The sequence below is a fragment of the Drosophila ficusphila genome, unplaced genomic scaffold (genome assembly GCF_018152265.1).
Source record: "Drosophila ficusphila isolate 14025-0441.05 unplaced genomic scaffold, ASM1815226v1 contig_106, whole genome shotgun sequence".
NCBI classification, from domain to species: domain Eukaryota; kingdom Metazoa; phylum Arthropoda; class Insecta; order Diptera; family Drosophilidae; genus Drosophila; species Drosophila ficusphila.
Window position 1 is genome coordinate 2,383,597 of NW_025063993.1, and position 11,051 is coordinate 2,394,647.

Sequence of the window (11,051 nt, forward strand, 5' to 3'; positions counted from 1 at the left end):
AGCTGCTATTAATAAACTGAAAGTTTCTTATTCATATTACAGACAAGGTAAATATCAGGTTACAAGTTTACTATTACTTCTCGCAAAAAAAGGATTGGGAAGTCAACAAGCTAAAATTTAAATATCATTCAAAAATAGAATGCTGTTGGCAATCTGTAATATCGACTGACTTCAGATGGGGGTATAGCTCAGGGGTAGAGCATTCGACTGCAGATCGAGAGGTCCCCGGTTCAAATCCGGGTGCCCCCTTCATTTTTTACGGATACTGTTTATTTTTTAACACACTAACGGATGTTTCTGGTGGATTCTCCGCTCGGGACGTTTCCCACGGACATTCTTCACATTTTCTTCAACTATTCCAGTGCCAAGCCCTCCATTCCCGATGAAGCTTAAAATGTTGCCATTGCCGTGGCATCATAAACCACTTCTCGAGGCCTGAGCTGCGTAAACATTTTCCACCGAGTGAGCCACTCCAAAAGATGCCGGCACAGTGGTTTGATGATGAGAATGTATTTGCTCGATAGAAAATATCGTACACTTCAAACTCTCAGAAAGTTTTCGCATTAGAATGGCAAATCTGTGTTGTAATAATTACGCATCCGCCATGTTGGTTTTGTCTTGTGTCCGTCGATTCCCAGAATCTGCATATTCCACTGTGCAGGGACGGAGAGAGGCGGTCGAGGACAGACCCAAGTTGTTGCCCCCAGCCCTGTGACGACTCTCGAGCGTTGTTGTGGCACTGAGGCCACTGCATTTGGCATAGAGCGAAGAATCTCCGTCCATCCGATCCGTCCCGCCCAAAAGTGGGGATGCGGTACTGGGGAGGGGGCAAGATTGGGGGGCACTTAGGAGTGCCTGCGTTGTAGTTGTCGTTGCCGCCGTTCGCTGACGTCGTGTATTTATAGCCGAGATTTCTCAGCTTTTTCGCTTGTTTTTCTTTTCCTCAGCAATTTTCCTTTGCCATTTACATGGCTACGCAAAAATATGCAAAATTGCAAGTACAGCAGCAAAACAAAACGAACAAATTTATTTGTGTAATTATTTTTGATTTTTGTGTATGTTATCTGCATGGCTAAAGCAGCCAAAATAGTTGTTAAATTAATTAAATGCTACGCATTCGACAGGATTTGTACAAATAGCCAGAATAAGTTGCAGAATATCGAATCAGAGTTCCCAAAAAACACTAATTGGCGTGTGAGAACAGAGGTCCAAATGACAAGCCAATAACAGAGATGTTTAAACGGGACGACTGAACATTGAAGAAAATTAATTAGTACGCTTTTTTATGAAAAAAATGTTAATTACAAAAATTTTAAGTATGTACTCTTATTTCAGATAAATGGTAAAATAATAAATTAAGAACGTTTGTTAAGCATTAGAGCTCTAAAAAAGCTTTTTTTAATGCAAACTACATACATATTTATAAAATGCGAAATGTTTTTGATTTTTGGGAAAAATAGGAAAGTCAAAATGATCACCTTTTCGAACATTATATCTTTATTTTAGGGCAAGCAATTCAGTTTATAATTTTTTACATGCATATAGTATTTATGTAGGTATAAATGTTTCAACTTTATTCGAATAAAGCTATATGGCCACCACTAACTTCCATTCAGTAAAAATTAAAAAGATGAAAAGCCATAAAATTGTAAGTCGCTCCATTTATCCGGCGCAGAAAACTATTCTCCTGGAAGCATCAAACTGAAATCAGTTTAAATATATTACGCACACAAATCCCCTTAGAAAAGGCTGAAGAAAGCGGACACGAGGAATCAAGCCTGAAATGTTATTTCCCTGGCAGCCCGGAGATACGTATGATATATCTAATGGCCATGTAAAGAGCATGTAAGCTCTCTGCCACCCATTGCCCACCGCCCATCGTCCCTCAAGTGGCATTGTCGGCCACATCAATCATGTGCCGTGTCCTTGTCCAAGTGCACCGAAAAGTATGCAACGATGTTTTCACTTAAGTATCTGTATCTGTAGCTGTATCTGTATCTGACTCCGTGTGCAACGGGTATCGGGGTGTGCGTGAGTTTATTGTGGCCCAGGGAAGCCGCACAAATATGCTTGCTGCTCCTTGGCCGGGATTTGTCAAGGCAACCGCCGGGAAGGATCGGGGCAGGAGCAGTTTTCCCGGGAACGCTCGCTGGCAGCGCCTCATTAAAATTTTAAATAAATATGGTGCTGGGTCGGGGAAAGCCGAGGGTGCAAATAATTAATGAAAAGTAATATCAGCAACACCAGCAGGGCGAAAGGCAGCCGAACCGAACTGCCTTCGTCAAACTTCGGTCGACCGCAGAAAGTAGCTGTCTCATAATTTAGCAGCCAGCTATGCGGCGAGAGCTTTGGCATTCTAATTTGATTAGCGTCGGCCCAGGAAAGGCATTTACCACAGCTTCGGATTGAAGTGTGCGGCTCCTGCCGCCACCTCCATTTCCCGATTGATGGCTTTCGTCAACCGAAAACGGTTTCAGGTGAGGCGAGCCGAGGGCGGCAGCTTCATTAAAACTTTTGCCCCATCGCGCTCCCCATTCAGCAGCGAGCGATTGGTTGTGGTCTGCGCTAGAGCTGAAAACAGGAAGGGAAAACCACAACTTTTCATTACCGCTCGGTTGCCAACACGGCTCAAGATGCGACAGCATTTCTAATTGCAATGCAAATCGAAAGCGGTTCGCTTTTCCTAATTGATAGTCCTGCAATAAGAGCAAATCCCCTTTACCATTTGAGCGATTATTCTGGCGAAACACAAACTGAGGATTCGTTGGTCAAGCAATTAAAAATGTTGCAATAGTAGTTTATTTGGTAAAACAGTGTAGCTATTCATGTCTTTAGTTCGTTAAAAATGTCTAAGTTTTGCAGTGTAAAGTCATGTTTTTTAATATTCGCAAGGTCATTTCCTAAGAAATAATTCTTGACAAAGGTGTTACAAAATATTATTACTTTGTCAAAGTAATTTTACATGCAACTACATACTTTGTTTGAAACTCCTATTGACTATTTCGCTGATAGGATTATGTTTTCTAATTAAACGAATAAAAAATGTTCAAGACAAACAGCTGGACTGTCAGCTTAGGAATGTTGGAAACATTCGTGATGCCCTTTCTGACAAAAAATGCAAAAGCTTTCCAATTGCCAATTTTCATATTCCAGCATTTTTGGGCGAAATGCAGTTCTTGCGAGAAGCTCTGCTCAGCGGCTGTCAAGCAAATAACAAATAAAATGCCAAGGGAAGCTGCGAAGGACGAATAGGAGGAATAGTCCTGCCGAGCAGAGGCCAGGAGAAATCAACAGAGTGCGCCAGTTACAAATCAAAAGAAAAACCGAAAAGAAAAGGATTTTTATGCAATTTTTCGCTGCTTCTGCTCGTGCCACAGTTAAGCAGTGAAAAAAATATATTTTTATTTTAAGGCGTCTTAACATCGTTTGTCGTTTTATTATCAGATAATTGTAAATGATTTTGTGGTGATGACTTTAATTTAAACCAAAGAAAAAAGCAGATAATTGGAAATATTTTATATTTGGCCTGTGTTTTTCTTTATAAATTGTAATATGTTTGCTGATTAAGAACTTTGTTGAACGTGCAACATGTTGAATACTGAAAATAATTGCAGTAATCGAATTACAAATATATTCAATCCAATAAAGGTTAAATATAAATACCACACTGGTAACCAATAGATAAGATGCTATTTTTTTAAGTGAGCTCCTCAGATGGCAAGCAGAAGTAACCAGCAGCGGGGTGATAAAAAGGGGCGGGAGGCGTGTCTGGGCAGGGGAGGCGGCTACAGAAAATTGGCCAATTTACATGCGTTTGTGTTCTTGTGCTGCTACTGTTGTTGTTGTTGTTAGTGTTTTTGTAGGAGAAGGAAGATTGAAGTTCAATTTTGAGTTTTTTCTGCGAGTGTGTGGGTGAAACAAATGCAAAGTGGCAAAGTTGAAGGGAATTCGGAGGTTGGGAGGTCGGGAGGCTGGGAGTCGAAGGTCGGAGGTGGCGGGGGGGTGAAATTGCAAACTGCTGCAGCGTTGAAATGCCAGCAAAGAGTTTAAGCCCAGCCAAGCGGAGCACTCAAGAGGCATTAAGACAGAGACACAGACAAGAAGAAGGATAGATGGATGGCTGAATAGCTGGATGGTCGTGGAAAGATGGCAAGAGTGCGGCGGAGCGGGGGATTGGGTAGAGTGGGGGATCGGCAGCAGAATGGAAATCGCTTTGAAAGCGTCTGCAGCGGAAGGGCTTTAATAAGCTCCAGGTGAGTGGGTGGGCGGCTCCGGGGATCGCTCTGGGCAAACTGTGGTTTCCAGGGTTTACTTACAATTTGAGCAGCCCTTTGCTCAAACTCCCCCATCCCCCCGCAATGCACACGTTGCGTATACGCAGCGTATTCCCCTCTGACACCCAGCTACCGCCTTGCAACGTGGCGAAATGACAACATTGTTACTTGCATTACGCTAATGAGCTTATCAGGGCCTGCAATGAAACTAATCAACCGTCTGTGGACTTTGAGTGTGTGTTTATATTCATACTCAAGAGATCTTAGGCGTCATGACAACAAAAACAGGCTTACGAATTTTAAGCAACATTGAACATAACAGACTACGAGGCTATGGAGCCTAATCACTCGTACTTTTAAGGACCTCATACCCTTTCACATCTTAAGCCCTCTGTTATACTTAAATACAGATTATTTTGCATAATTTCTGCTGAGATATACAGATAGTATTTAAATGCATAACATCTAAACTAAACGCTGAACTACAAAGTAAAGTTTATAGTAATTAACTTTGTTTTTATATGCTTCCATACCAAATAAACGCATAGTATTTAATATATTCCTTCGAAAATGTTGCTTTTACTAGCAATTTGAACTAAATGAACAATTTAAAAGTCACTAATGGATTCATGACTGTGTTGGTCTAGTTAATTAAAATCCCATGCCCTAAAATCCCAAAATGAAGACAGAAATAATGTTCGCCGCACATCCTGATCCACTCCCTCTAATCCGGCTTACCCCTCGTATCAAGTTTTCCTGTACAGTGTGCTAATCCCAACACTTTTTGCACTTTAGCCAAGGGGCCACAGCTAGAACTTTATCAACAGAACATCGGCAAATATGCATGTGTGGCAAACTTTGGCTGCACATTTGAACATTGCTCTAATTACTTGCCCCGTACGAGGCACAACAAAACAATTTGGGAACCAGATGTGGGGAAACCGCACACATACAGGACAAAGTATTCCTCGAGCAGGTGGAATCAAGCCGAAACAGGAAACATCAACATGACAGAGAGAAGTCCAGGACAAACATTTAACAATTTTGCAGGAACAATATTCAATTTCCGACTGTCTAATAAGTTTTCGGCCAGCACACTCTCACGTCGAGGAGTTGGCCCATGTAATAAGCCAACTTCAGGCGTCTGGTCTGTCTATCCATTCGTCGCCCCAGTCACAGACCCATCGCATTCCCCTCCCTCTCTTCCCCTCTATGTTTCCCTTTCCATTCCGAATCCGAATCCCAATTCCAATCCCCAATCCCTCTTCCCGAACCGACAAAACTTCCATTACTCAAACCAGGGGAGCGACGCAACATTTTCCTTTAATTTCCTTTTTTTTTTTTTTCGACGCCAAACTAACTTGCCATGTTCTGCCACAGCGAGCTCCTCTTCATCCGTCCGCCGGTTTTCCGTCCGTCCCTTTGGAGCGGAGCCGGAATATTGTCAGCTTTAAGCCGCCTGTTCGTGCCAACCACCCGCTTTCCACTTTCCACTTTCCGCTTTCCACTTACCACGTGCGGATCCCTCGGCTTTAATGAATACCCGCGGGCCAATGCAAACACAACTGTAACGGCTAACGGGCCATATAAAATGCATTTCGAGTAACAAACTTTAAACACTGCGAACGCGTTCATTTGGGAGCTCCGCGGATGCCCCAAAGGGGGTGGCAGGGATCGGGTTCGGGGTGCCGACGGACCCCTAACGTGACAGTTGTGGGTGAATAGTTCAGCCCGCTCTACCCCCACTTCCCTTGGTGGCAGTCAATTATGGTGGGGGAACAGCCGGATTTATGCGCCATGATTTCACGATTCGAACAAGCGTTTAAAAATTTGGCTAATATGACATTTTTATTTTCTTTAGGTGAATTTTAAATCTTTTTTAGTTAGTAATCGGTGTCATCTTAAACTTAAAAAGTTTGTATAATAAGTGCGAATTGGCTAAACATTTAATGGATAAAATTAAAGTGTTTAAGGCAGATAAATAAAACTCAACGCAATCAGAACAGACAAATATTTTTATTTTGTAATTCATACAAATGAATTCAAAGTTGTTTGTGTGTAAGTTTAAAGTTTAACATAAATTGTAAATAAAGATAAATATCTATGACTAATAAAACCTCTATGCTATTAACAAGTACATATATGTGTTCCAGTAAAACAGTATGTGCAACAGTAAAAATTTTGTAGATATTTAGTGCAATCAAAATTGCTATTAAGAGAGTTTATATTTTAATATAACCATATTGAAAGTCATAGTTGTAATGATTAATAATTTTGCTTTTTTCATTTATACATAATGATGCTTTATAGGGTCAAAAACTGTCACCTAACTTTTTACTTAACTTTTGTTTGAATGTAGTTTGCATGAATGTTGTTAGAGAGATAGCTTTGTTAGGATACCATTCGTTTGATAGCAGGATATTATGGATTGAGGTTAGAAACGGTCTGGGAACCAACAAATCAGTTTTCCCGCCGCATGAACGTGTAATTTTTCTGCTAGGCCTGCCGCAAAGCAAATACAGCATGTTGCCGGGCCTCTGTCGAAGTCGGCTTTATAAGGCCAACCCCTACCGCCCTCCGCCCCTCGGGAGCCAAAGCCATGCAAATAGGAGCCAAATGAGTATTGGAAAGAGGCAGACATGGGGAATATGCCCCAGAAGGGAACAGGGGGGACGGGGCAGATGGGGCGGATGGGAGAATCGCTGCGGTTTACCCTGCCGCCGTGGAAATGACAGACGATGTAAAAGAGTTCATTAATATTGCAAGGTATGCTCACGATGATGATGAGGACAGGTCAGGGGTTAAGGCAAGGAAAGAATGAAAGGAAGGACAACAGCAACGGCAACATCAACAGCAACAACAAACGAGGACAGCGTTTTGACTGTGCGCACAATTATTTTGTAATTTGTCATATTTTGTAGGCCTCAGCTCAACTCAGACAACGTTGCACATTGCACAGGATGGTGGCCCAAGAAACTGGGTGGCAGCAACAGGGGAAATGGAGGACAGGTCACCGCTTCTTTGTCCAAAATTTCAAGTAGCAAAGCCTCGGACTCAAGTGGCTGACGGCCTACTAAACAGGAAATGTGGGGGCTGACAGTGCACTCAAAGTATTATGTGCCCAAAAGTTAACATAACATTTAAATAACGGTTAAATATTAATCAATTCGACCGACAAACCTGTGCAAAAAAACATAAAATTACGAAAGCGTTTTCATCTAATAAAGAAGTTTTCCTAATTTTCAAAGCCAATTTATAGTATTTTTATCTGAAATCTATTTCAGTGTTTAAAGTGTACTCATAAATACGAAATAACTCAAAGTGTGTAATCAATATATTATTTTCCATGAAAAGAAGAATCTATCTAGGGCACTTTTAGGAATTACAAATTCATTGGCCATTAATTATTAAATGCTGTGCTTTGTACAGAAATACAAGTATGTATACAGCAATTCAGATAACTATAATAAATAGTTTCCTGTGTATAAAGGATCTCTTGCCTAACAGCTGCATAATTGTTTGTATTTTACGCTTTACATGAAAGCTGTGCAAATCTTTTGTTACACTGTCTAACATGAAATATTCTCTCATTCTCAATTTCTCTCTGTCTCTCTCTTAGCCGTTTTTTGTTAGCCTTACGCTTTGTGTGCACATTCTAAACATGGCGGCGCCAAACAGTGGCTACCTCAACCTACTTTTGGTTCCCTCGCTGGATACACCGAAAAAATCATAACATTTTGAAATAAATGTGGTTATCGTCCTTTGACAATTAAAATCATAACCAAATTACAATTTACTGTGCAGATTGTTCTGAGCACAAAAACTTTACGTTTTTTCACCATAGCATAAAGACTCTTGTCCACATATGTACATATTTTTCCCATTGAGTTAAAATTGAATGAACAGAAGAAATAGTCAATATTTACATACCAAAGAAAATTCCCATTAAGTAAAATATCCGTTGAGTTTACAATATTTTTTGTGTAGCTGCGACGCCGTTTTTTAGACTTTTGTAGTGCGCCCCCTCCAGTTACTCCCCTTCACCCCGCCCTCGCTAGTTACCCCCTTCACCCCGCCCTCGCTAGTTAGGCCCCTTTTGGTAAGTCAACAGAAAGAGCGGCACAGTCAGTCAGCCAGTCAGCCAGTTTTCTTGCCGCTGTTTTGCTCTGCATGTTTACCTAGCCCGATCCCTTTGCCACCCAGCGTGCCACCCCCTCGGAGCCGCCCCATCATGTGCCGCCCCTCATAATTATACCCTACAAATGAGTGGGCCATAAAGTATTTTGTGCTAGAGCGAGCAAACATTATAAAAACGTGCTATAATATTTAGTACATGTTGCCAGCTTTTTTGCCCATATCGAGCCACACTGCTTTGCTAAGTAAAATAATATTTCACTTTACGATGTAGTTCTTAATGTATACTCTTTTTAAGATAAAGGAAATTATAAACCTTAATGCCTGGTATTCGAAAAAGAAGACTTTAACAGTTTGACGATCAAATAATAAATTTTACTTTTCAGTTAAATATTAAAAAGACTGTTATGCCTCCGATGTTCAAGAAAAGACGTGCTTGCTTACATATGTAAATATAAACATGTATGTAAATATGGTGCCATCTTAATTTTAACATATGTATAAGCATACAATTTGAAATTAATTTTGATATTCCAAAAAGTAGGAATATCATGTGCTCGCCTGAAGCGTTGTTTTACACTATTATATTTAGGCCTGTTTTTTTTTTTTTGGTTTTCATAATTTTGATATGCTGTACTTTCAGCCCACTGCGTTCAGTTTGCCTGCTCGCCCATTTCTTTGGTTGTCCGTTTCTTCTATCATTTCGTGCACATTTTTGTTTGTGTTTGCAGTTGTTTTTGTTGAATTACATGCACACACACACAGAGGGACAAATATTTATTTAAAACTTATGCCCGAGGCCTTTCATTACTGTGCACGGTAAAAATATATATTTCACTCTTCTATTCTGGCTTCCCCCTTCTCCCTTCTCCCGTTTCTCTTTTCACCATTTTGTGTCGGTCTGTTTCTTAGTTCTTGTTACTTTTTTACACTGTGCAAATGTGCGGAATGTTGCTTTGTGCTCATCTTCGCTTTCTTCGCCCGCCCCTTTCTGCAGCATCCTCTTTTAGTGTTTTCTGGATTTTTGGTCCATGGCTATTAAGTGAAAATATTTTGTCCAAGGGGCGGGTCCTTTTATGGTCTTCGCGTACTTAATGTACTTGTAGCCTGCTCCTGTTCCAGATCCTTTCAGATCCGCCACCAGCACCATAGACCAGCACCACCCCCCAATTATGACGTCTAGCGGAGTTTTAATTAGTCTTCGTACTAGTCCCCACTCAAGACCCGCGCCCCGATCCTCCAGCTCCCCTCCGCTTTGTATTGTTTGTGTCCTTGTGTCTGGGCCATTGTCTTGCTCCGAAACGAACAAAATGCATTATGACGTCGCAACAAAATAGCCAAAGTTGTTGAAATTTTTATGGGATTTACTCGGTGAATTATTTTAAAGGAGAGTGCTGAAGGGACGTTCTGCTCCCCGCCAAATGAGGAACAATAAAATGGACAAAAACAGAAGTGGATACTATCTATTGATAAAATAACTTAAGAATTGTAGATGTAGGAGGCACGAAATAAGTTTTCCTTAATACTTGTACATAATGGAAATTAATATTAAAATTTGGGTACTTAAAAAAAAATTAAAACTTAAAAAACAGGTAAACGTACCTTAAGTGCCTAAAACTTTATACATATTTTATTTTTTTTGGTAAGACAAAATAAATTGTGTAAGCATTAAAATAAAATGTAAATTGATTAGCAATATAAATGTAAAATTAAATAAAAATTATATATGTAATTCAAATAAAATTTAGATATACATAAAAGCGACCCAATAGAAACAACGGAATGTTTTATAATTACAAAAAGCTTAAATTACAATTGCCGTCAATAGCTTTTCACATATGCCTCAATCAAAACATCCATTTAACACGCATTAACATAGAGCCGCCACAAAACTCATCATATTTCCCAATATAGCATTATAAATAAATAGATCGTTTTAGTTAAAGTTTCAGTCTGAACTCACCTGTCAAATTTGTTATGCAGAGTTTACATTGAATTACGTTTTGGTAAAACGCTGTTAATTAGTTTGAATGTTTTTCGGGTTGTTTGTTTGTTTTGTGGTTGTTGTTGCACGAGAATGCTTTTGGGCGCCAAAAAGTACAGTCTGTTATTAGCTGTCGAAAATGTTATTTCCCGTTCTCTCTGTCTCTGTCTCACTCACACTCTGGTTGTCTTTTTTACTTTCCTGGGATTTTGAATGCACTTGGCGGCGTTTTTAGATGATGCACTTTATCCGCTGTTATCGGTCAATAATCGAGAAATGACAGGGAGACTTGTGGTAATTTTTCGAAAATTTCTAGGTTTTTCCTTTCGTCGAACTTTGTCGGCTGATTGATGGATGCCAGAAGCGCACACACTGCACAGAAACACACAACTTGACTGAGGGAAATTGCACAAATAACTGAATTGAAATATCCCCCCGCCTCATACACACACACACACACAACAAGGGACAGAGAGCGAGAGAGCAACTGTTGGGAAGCGAGAAGGCATGCTTTGCTTCGCTTATTTTCGTTCAAAAATGTCTTACAAATTTGCTAAAACCCAAAAAATGAGTAGAGAAGCGCGGTGCACTCGAGTGCATTTTAATTGATTTTTTTCCTTATTTTGCCCCGACTTTCACTCACAGCAGGATGGCCTGAA

The 11,051-nt window shown here is 40.3% G+C and overlaps 1 protein-coding gene and 1 non-coding gene across 2 annotated transcripts in view; one reads left to right on the forward strand and one right to left on the reverse strand.

Annotated features, from left to right (window-relative positions):
• LOC108093572 (poly(rC)-binding protein 3) overlaps positions 1-10,766 on the reverse strand; it is a 106,174-nt gene extending 95,408 nt beyond the window's left edge. The window contains exon 1 of the mRNA XM_043207328.1: positions 10,372-10,766. The gene's annotated coding sequence lies outside the window, so the exon portion shown is untranslated. The remainder of the gene's footprint in view (positions 1-10,371) is intronic.
• Positions 178-249, forward strand: Trnac-gca. Its single transcript has one exon. It is a non-coding gene; the product is annotated as a tRNA-Cys (tRNA).
• Positions 10,767-11,051: the final 285 nt, after the last annotated feature.